This window comes from Camelus ferus, chromosome 35 (assembly GCF_009834535.1).
Source record: "Camelus ferus isolate YT-003-E chromosome 35, BCGSAC_Cfer_1.0, whole genome shotgun sequence".
NCBI classification, from domain to species: Eukaryota; Metazoa; Chordata; class Mammalia; order Artiodactyla; family Camelidae; genus Camelus; species Camelus ferus.
The window spans coordinates 19,738,339-19,746,987 of record NC_045730.1 but is presented as its reverse complement, the minus strand read 5'-3'; positions in this window follow the sequence as shown (position 1 = coordinate 19,746,987).

Genomic DNA, 8,649 nt, shown 5'->3' with positions numbered 1-8,649 from the left:
GAGGACGTTGTGACTTTCACGGTCTCGTCTGCAGACCTGCTCACTCAGCCGGACTCAGCTCGCGTATCTAATAACAACGCTTGGGGAAGGAAAAGACCAAAGCTTGCTGAGCACCCACACACACCAGGGATGTTATGTGCGGTCTCCTTTAGTTCTTACAAAATCACTTCTTGCAAACTGTTGTACCTTGAATTTTAAAAAGTCCAGTTTATTGAGATACAACTGACATACGAAAGACTGTACCTATTTAGACGTACACATTTACTATATACAAATTGATGACTTTGGAGATAGACTTCCCTGAAGCCGTTATTGCCATCTATGCCACAGACAAATCCATCACCTCCAAAAGTTTCTTCTCACCCTCTTCTTTATTACTATTGTTATTATTTTTTGGTGATAAGAATACTTAAGATCTATTCTTCTATCACATTTTAAAAAAAGTGACTAGTTTCCTTGCTATCTTTCTTCTTTTTTAGCATTTTAATTTAATTTTCCCCTTTTTTTTTTCCCTTAATGGAGGCACTGGGGATTGAACCCAGGACGCTGTGCATGCCAAGAACATGCTCTGCCACTTAGCCCTACCCACCCCCCCAACCCTTGGCACATTTATAAAGTACATATGGAGAATTGCTAACTGTAGTTCTGTGCAGTGGACCTCTAGGACTCAGTTATCTTGTAAAACTGAAACTTGATACCTTTTTACTCATTCCTCTCTTAGCTGCTGGCAACCACCATTCTCTCTGCTTCTACGAGTTTGGTTATTTTAGGGTCCCTAGTGCTTTCCTCCAGATCATGCACTGAAGCTCTATGTTCACCTTTATAAGAACACCTGGCTGTGAGTCATAGGGTCTGCCTACTACCCCTAAACTAGCTCCCATTTGACAGAATACTCACAGTTTATCTTACTTGGAGGTTGCCCCCAAACCAGACTGCAGGAGGGAGTCATGGAAGGCATTTTACAGATGAGGAAGTGGCTGCTCCTTGGCTGTGAGCGGTAGCAGGGGCTGGGGGACTGAGTCTTCTGACTCTTAAGTCCCGCCAATGGAGTTGTCCCATGGAGGTGAAGGAGGAAGACACTTCCTCACATGATCTTCCAGGCAGCATGGAGCCAAGAGGGAAGTGGTAGAGACAGATTGTTGCATGAACAGACAGGAAGGATGACCTCCTAGTGGGAGCTGTCCATGAGGTCGGCCACTGCCCTGTGAGCCACGGTGAGGAGGTAAGTGCATGGTCAGTCACGGTGGAAGGTGGCCCACTCTAAGCACTTATGACTCTTGTGGTTCCAGAAGCATCTTTCTTCCTTTCACAGAATTACAGATCATCCTACACTCCAGCCAAGATCAAGAATCAATGCCTCAGAGTCCCAAGTGCCTGTCCATTGCGAGCTTAGAGGATGGAAACCATAAATGATTCAGCGAGTGCTCTCTGGTGTGAAACACCCAAGAATTCCAAGTGATTTGCCAGTTGATTCTTTGCATTTGGTGACAGCCTATCTGCTCTGTGGGATGTGATTTTGACTGCAATCCTTACCACAGGGAATCTAATCATTTCTTTAAAAGGCTCATCAGTTTTCTAAACTTGAAAAAGCTGCCCTGGAATGCAGAAGCCGAGACCCCCTCTTATGGCCTTAAAAAAAAAAAAAAAAAAAAAAAAAAAAAAAGGATGTCACCATTAGCTACTTATCTTGTTCTTAAATCTACCAACTTCTTAGCTCACATGCCTTCAATTCAGTGCTCCCAGACCGGGAGTGTGTATTTCAAATGAAACTGCAGTTAATGGTACAAAATATTTACATTTATGCCTCCAATCCAAGGAGCTACAAAACTTTATTTCTTCTTTTGCAGTTTCAATATTTAATTAGTGATGAAGCACCAGAAACCTGTAGGGAAAAAAACACCTCATTATTTTTCAAATTATAGTCAATTTACAACCCATTTTCACACTGCTCCCTTTGTCTCCACCTGTCTCCGCTGAGCGCAGATCCGTCTCAGCCATCCCTTCAGGGATACAGCTGTGTCATCACATACCGTGGCATCCTAATATTTCATACAAAGCTTTAAACCAATCAGGAATGCCTACTGGCTGTGCTGATTCATGGGAAGAGAAGGGGGATGATGTGTCTTTCAGGTAATGAACTTCTTCAGGCACTTAACCCATATTTCATTTTTTAGCACTGTGGGTTTTTCCCTTGTCACCTTCCTGTGGTTGTGGCTTTGTCTTGCTTCACTGTGCTCGAGAGATTCTGCAGGGACTAATATTTGTAAAGTAATTGAGCTCCTATTAATAACGCAGGAACTGGATTGATAACTTGGTGAGATAACTCAGCCAAACTCTGAGGCCTTGGGGATGTCCGGGATGGCAGAGATAGTCAGGGTGGTGGGACCCATTTAAAGGGGCAGCCTCAACTGACTTCCAGCCAATGGTGATACGTGGAGACCAGAGTTTCTGATTTTATGAAATGAACCCCAAATCTAGATTTTTAAAATGTGAGATTTCCTCATTTCAAAATGGAGCTACCATACAAATGAAACAAACCACCCTCTGGGTGGTAGCTGTAACTGGTTCTCAAATGCCAATTTTCAACCCTGGCCTAAACCTTTATCAACTTTTTTTTTTTTAAGAGAGTAGATGGCAGGATAGGTGCCTAGCAGCTTGCATAGACTTTCTTTAGGATTTTCTCCAATTTTGCCACTTGCCCATCCTAGTCCAGTGGAGGACCTGGGTCCCAGTTTCCTGTCTGCGTCCATGTGCTGAGAACCTAAGGCAGGGGGCTGGCCAGCTGGGGACACGCAGGGTCAGAACCCTGGGGGGCAACTAGGAAGTTGCAGGGAGGTCCGTGTACAAATGACATGGGATGAAACTGATTCTGTTTAACTAGAGAGAGGGATTCTAGCCCACAATGGTGCTTGGGTCTGGAGTAATGTCTGTGGTGATGCTAAGGCAGCAATGGATTTCTATAAAGTCGGTCCCTGTAACTCACAGCAGAAGAGGAACAAGGCTTGGCTGTGTCCCCTTCAAGGAGGAAACTTGTCCTAGGAGCTTTCACACTCTGTGTCTCACTTGAACCACCCACAACCTGATGAGGTTGTTATCGGCATTTTGCTGAAGATGAAATGGAAGGTCTGAGAATTTTGCTGTCAGTTAAGTAGTTGCGCTGGGACCTGAATCTGGATCATTTGCTAGGAAGGCCAGTGACCCACCACTCTGGACTCAGGGTAATACGCTTCTGCCTCCTTGCCCAGGAATACAGTGTGACAAATGGCAAGAAAACCATGGTTTTCACCTATTTTTATGGCCCCAAATTTTATAATGGGAATGTGACCTCACATTTGCACATATTCCAAAAAGAAAGAGCTTTATCTTCATAATTAGCATAAAAAATGAGTGCAGAAGTTCAGTCTCAGCTCAATTAACCTTTGTTGAAATAGGATGTTAGCAGTCACCTCCTTTACCCTGCGTAGCCCACTCCTGAGTCATTAACAGCCCTCAGTCTGAATGGGGCAGGTTCTAATTCTTCAACTGAGATTTCTTTGCTCTGCTAAATTCAATCTATGATGGGGCTATTAAAATGTCTTTTTAGTACTTGGTCCAAAATTACCTCTTTTTACAAATTTCGTTGTTAACATAGATCTATACCCTTTTGGAAAATGAATTGGTGGTGGAGTGTCTGTGATTTTTAATATTACTATACAATGCACCCTGATTAATCAGTGTTTGAGAGCCATCGAGCTCTAAGCAAGATTACAAGTAAATAAAAACGGATTTTGAGCCCACCCTCCGGCTCCATTAAGAAACCCTCTGCAATGGGGATGATTGGAGTAAAGGGACGCAGTGCCTGAACCCAGAAACTGAAGTTTTAAGGGAGGTACTTAGTATTCACCTGGTAGTCATTCAGTAACATCAATCTTACCAAATTCTCTGGGTATTAAAGTAGCTGTTCTGCATTTAATATATATTCCCAGTGGAATTTCATTGTACTTGAGCACTAAGTTGTACCCACTTATGGTAAAGTGGATCCAGAATTTTTTTTAATAACAAATGGATTTCAGTGGAACAGAAGATCCAGATTCATCTCTGAGTCTATATTAGACTCTTTATGCTCTGATTGTCATTGACTGTCTTTACTGTATTATCTCCAGACAGTTCATAATTTCCCCCTGCTGAACAAGTGATGATTTGTGAGTGGAGTCAACTCTGACTGGATTATGTGGTGCCGTTGATTTTTTTTTTTTTATTATTGTTCTTGTTTCACAAAATCTCTTTTAAAATCTCTTGAATCATCTCTGTTTGGGTTGTAACTAATGGCGGTAGATTTCTAAGGGGAGCGACTGGTAGAGTTACAACGGCAGCAAACACTGTGCTTCCTATGTTCTAAAGACCCTGTAAAGGCAAATGTTTTGCATTCAGTGCATTGGAATTCAATAGCTCTGGTTACCATTTGTATTTTCACCAAGTAAACTGGGTATCAGAAGTTCAGGAATTTGTAGGAGGTCATACTGTCAGAAAGAGGCAGAGCTGGGATTGAATTCATATCTGCCTGGCTTCAGGCTTCAAAGGCTGTGCTTTCAGCCACTATACCGGATGGCTTGTAGAATGGAATCCCTGTCAGTAGATGGGACAAACTATGGATTCCTGGACCAGTGAGAAATCCCTGTGTTTCTTTACCACAACCAGGTAGAGTTATTGAGATAACTTGCAAACTGTTTCTCTGATTAAGACATAGTTCCCCCCTCTGCCTTAATCTCAGGGATGGTGTGGAGCTGATGTTTATTTTCCCTGAAAATGGGAAACACAATGATTTCGTGAGGCGAATAAACAGTACACCAAATAAATTGCACCACTGTATTTGTTTGCATGGAAATGGTTTTTACCAGGCATGCAATCGTGGCTAGTTAACCCCAGGGTCAGAGCATGTGACTGACAGCTGACGTTGAAAGCTCTGTATGGTTCAGAATCCTCATGCTGCCCATGCTGAGTGTTCTGGGAAGCCCCAGGAAGGCGCTGTCCCAGCTCTGACACTAACCAGCCAATGGCCTTGGTGAGACATCTTGACTTCTCTCATCTGCCAAATGAAGGGATTGGGTTGAATTCAAGGCTTCCAAATGTATTTAGATTTTGGCACTGAAAGTCTTTCTTCAAAAAAAATAGGATGCAGAATTAAATGAACTATGTAGAACAGAGGAGAGCAGAACATATCTGGTTGAAGTAAGCACTGCCCCTCCCCATTCCAGGCTGGAAACTTCTCTGGCTTCCTTGTTCTGCTGGCCCAGACCCCTTGGGACCTCCACAGGCTGTCTCAGGAAAGTCTAGAAAACCTCTGGACTAGCCGCTCCTGAAAGACTCACACTTCCATATCCACGAGAGCCAGATGTGGAGCATACCCAGAGCAACTGGTCTGCTTTGATTTTGAGAGCACTGGGAATTGAGCCATTGAGAAGTTTTCCTTGCCATGGTGACCCCCAGGCTCATGGCTTACCTAGGACAAGGGTATGGGACTCTCAGTCATGTGTTTTAGATTGGCCATATTTTATGGTCCTGCCATTTTTCTTTCTCCTCTACTTCTAGTGCCTGAAATTGGGTATTTTATACAATTCTACAAACCACTTTAAAAAATCTTTTTTTTTTTTTTTGAGCAAGGTGGATTAGGAAATGAGCCAATCAAAACAAAATCTCTCTGGAATCTTTTCCAATTTCATGCACAAAATGTCTCACGAACGTCTACAAATTTTTTAGCTTGGAGCTCACGTGCCACTTCATTAGGGAAGCCCTTCTGGTGGTTCCCATCCTGCCCCTGTCGTCCCCCTCGTCACATCTGTACACTCCTTTGATCGCACTTAGGACAGTTTATGATCATAAACTTGTGTGATTATTTGATTCATCACTGAGCTCACACTGAACTACAAGCTCTCTGAAAGCAGGGAGCACACACATGGCATTCAGTTTTATCCTAAGGACCAGTGCATTTCCTGGCATGGGGAGGGTGTGCACCAAATATTTGTGGAATGAATCAGTGTTGAAATTCTTTTTGTTCTAAGGGCAGTCTAATCTGATAGAGTCATTCGTTCATGGTGAGGAGCCAGGCTACTTGGTTCAAACCCAGACTCAACCAATTACTCTGTGTGTGTTCTTGAATGTTACTTAAATCATTTAAGGCTTGGTTTCTCCATCTGTAAAATAGGACGGTTAAAGTGTCTATGTGGTAGGGTTTGTATAAGAAACCATGAAAAAACTTACGTAGAACACTTAGTTCAGTGTCTAGTTTATAGCAATAGTCTATAGATTTTAGTTTCCTATGATAAAATATATATTTCCCTGACAGAATATGTTGCCCTATACAGGAGACACATATAAATTAATAATCACAATATAACACAGTAAGTAGAAAAATTTGGTTTAATTTCACTGGGATTCTGTAGAAGTCCCTTGGAGGAAATGGAGTTTGAGATGACTAATAAAAAAATACCAAGTACTCATTCATTTATTTATATTATGACTCGTTCACTTATGACCGTAAATGACTAATTTATTCATTTATTCCAGTCCTGGGCTGGCTATAGGGAGACAGGGAAAACTGTGGCACCATTCTTACCACTGGAGAATTGAGAAAATCTGCCTGGGGTGAAAAAAAATTAATAAAATTAATGTTGTATAATATATACCTTAATGCCAGCAAGATTCAGACCTTACTGTCCTTAAGCTGTGAAAAGAATAGGGTTTCACCCTCACCGTCCATTCCCATAAAAGTTCTGAATGAAACCAATGTTAAATACTTATAAGGAAGACCAACAAAATTCTGATTTTTCCTGAGATGACTACGGTGACACTATTCTGGGAGACTATTCCCCTGAAATGTCTTTGGGGCCCCTGTTCTCCTGGGGACTTTCCCTGGTGCTGGGTGTGCCCCCGAGTACCCAATACAGAGCACGGGTACGAGTGCGAGGCACTGGCCATGGTGGGCGTGAGTTCTGGGAATTCTGGAGCTTGTGGTGGCCCTGGTAATAAAAGATGAAGCCTTGGCATCTCCTGTGGGCGCTGGCTCACCTGTAACCTCCCAGGTTTCTCATGCACAGGAGACCCTCTGTGTGAGCCAGCCTTCCTGTCTCTTCCTGAAGCATCACTCAAATGCTCCTCTTGCTTGTTCCTTCCTTGGGCCATTTCTCTGCTCTGGGCCATCATTGCGCATACCACTGAAGTAGAAAAACTCTGTTTTGATAACTCCTGTGAACTTTGTCTCTCTAGCTTGTGTGTAATGTTATTCAAAACGTGTTTTCTTGTTGCTTGTTTTGATTTTGCTTCAGGTGCTTACACAGACACACGTTTTCATCCGAAATAGACGAAGACTCTTGGGAGCAGAGCCCTGATGCTCAGTGCCTTTGTACCCTCATTTCATTGCAGCTCAGTCCCTTCTGCTAGGTCCTGGGCGTGACCGATGAATGAGGCACACACCTCACGATGGGGAGTGGATGTGGAGTCCCTTGGGTGACAGGCACTCTGATCCCTAGTGAGCTCTCTGAGCAAAGCGAAGTAGCAAGAAAGAGGCAGAGACACAGCCTGCCCTGGAAACCGGAGAAATTTCACATGCCCACAAATCAGCAGAAGCTTTCTAATCAGAGAAGGGGGTGTGCGTTGGTGTGTGTGAAACGGAGGGTCTTTCGTGTATGTGTGTGTTTTGGGAGTTGTGGGTGGGTGTGTGAGTGAGTGAGTGTGGGAGGGTCACCTGTGTGTATTGTGTGTGTGAAGGAGATTGTGTAAGTGCGAAGTTGTTGATGTGGGTTTGGGGGCACCTAACAAAGTTAGGAAGTTGTATGTGTGGCAGGGTTGTGGGTGTGTGTGTAGGGGTTGTGGTGTCTGTGGGGGGACTGTGGGTGTTTGGGGGAGAATTTTATGTGTGTGGTGGGTTGGGTGTGTCGTGCTCTGGGGGATGCCATGTGCATGTGTGCATGGGATTGTGTAAGGGTGTTTTGTGGGGGGTTATGTGAGAGAGGCCGTGTGAGCGTGTATGGGGTGGTGGACGTGTGTACCTGGCTGTTGGCAGGCGCAGGTGGATCTATTTAAATAGAAAACACACGCGACCAGGAAATGGAGCAGTGAAAAGCACAGTGGGCTGCAGGATGGGGAATTTTTAGGAGAGGAAGCTGGGAAAGTTTGTGTTGGGGTTAAACTAACTCCAATTAACGCTGGAGCCACGTGAAGGTGTTTGCACTTCACCCTGTTAAATTACAAAGCGACACAGACGTTCAGCAGGTCCTCAGCCAACCATTATGGAATGATCGCAGGAGACAAATGAATCCTCAGAGACCTAGTAGGGGGCCACCATCGCCACTTCAGCCTCCGCGACGGGGAAGAGCAGTTCTTTACTGTTAATGCCAGCACCTCGGGTAATATACTTTTTATCTCTGCTCATAATGGTCATGTAGATAAATTCCATAAATCAAGTCTCAGCAGTAAAAAGGTTAATGAGTTTACGCTGTATAATTGAAAGCCATGTTGGTGATTAAAATGATTTTATATATCAGTTTTCTGGGTCACCAATTATTTTCAATGGCCGGCAATAAAACACAGCACCATGGCTGGCTAGACACTGCCAAATGTCAGATGTTAAATTGTGTAGAAAGGACTCCAGCAGGTTACCTTAAGTGGGCTGGT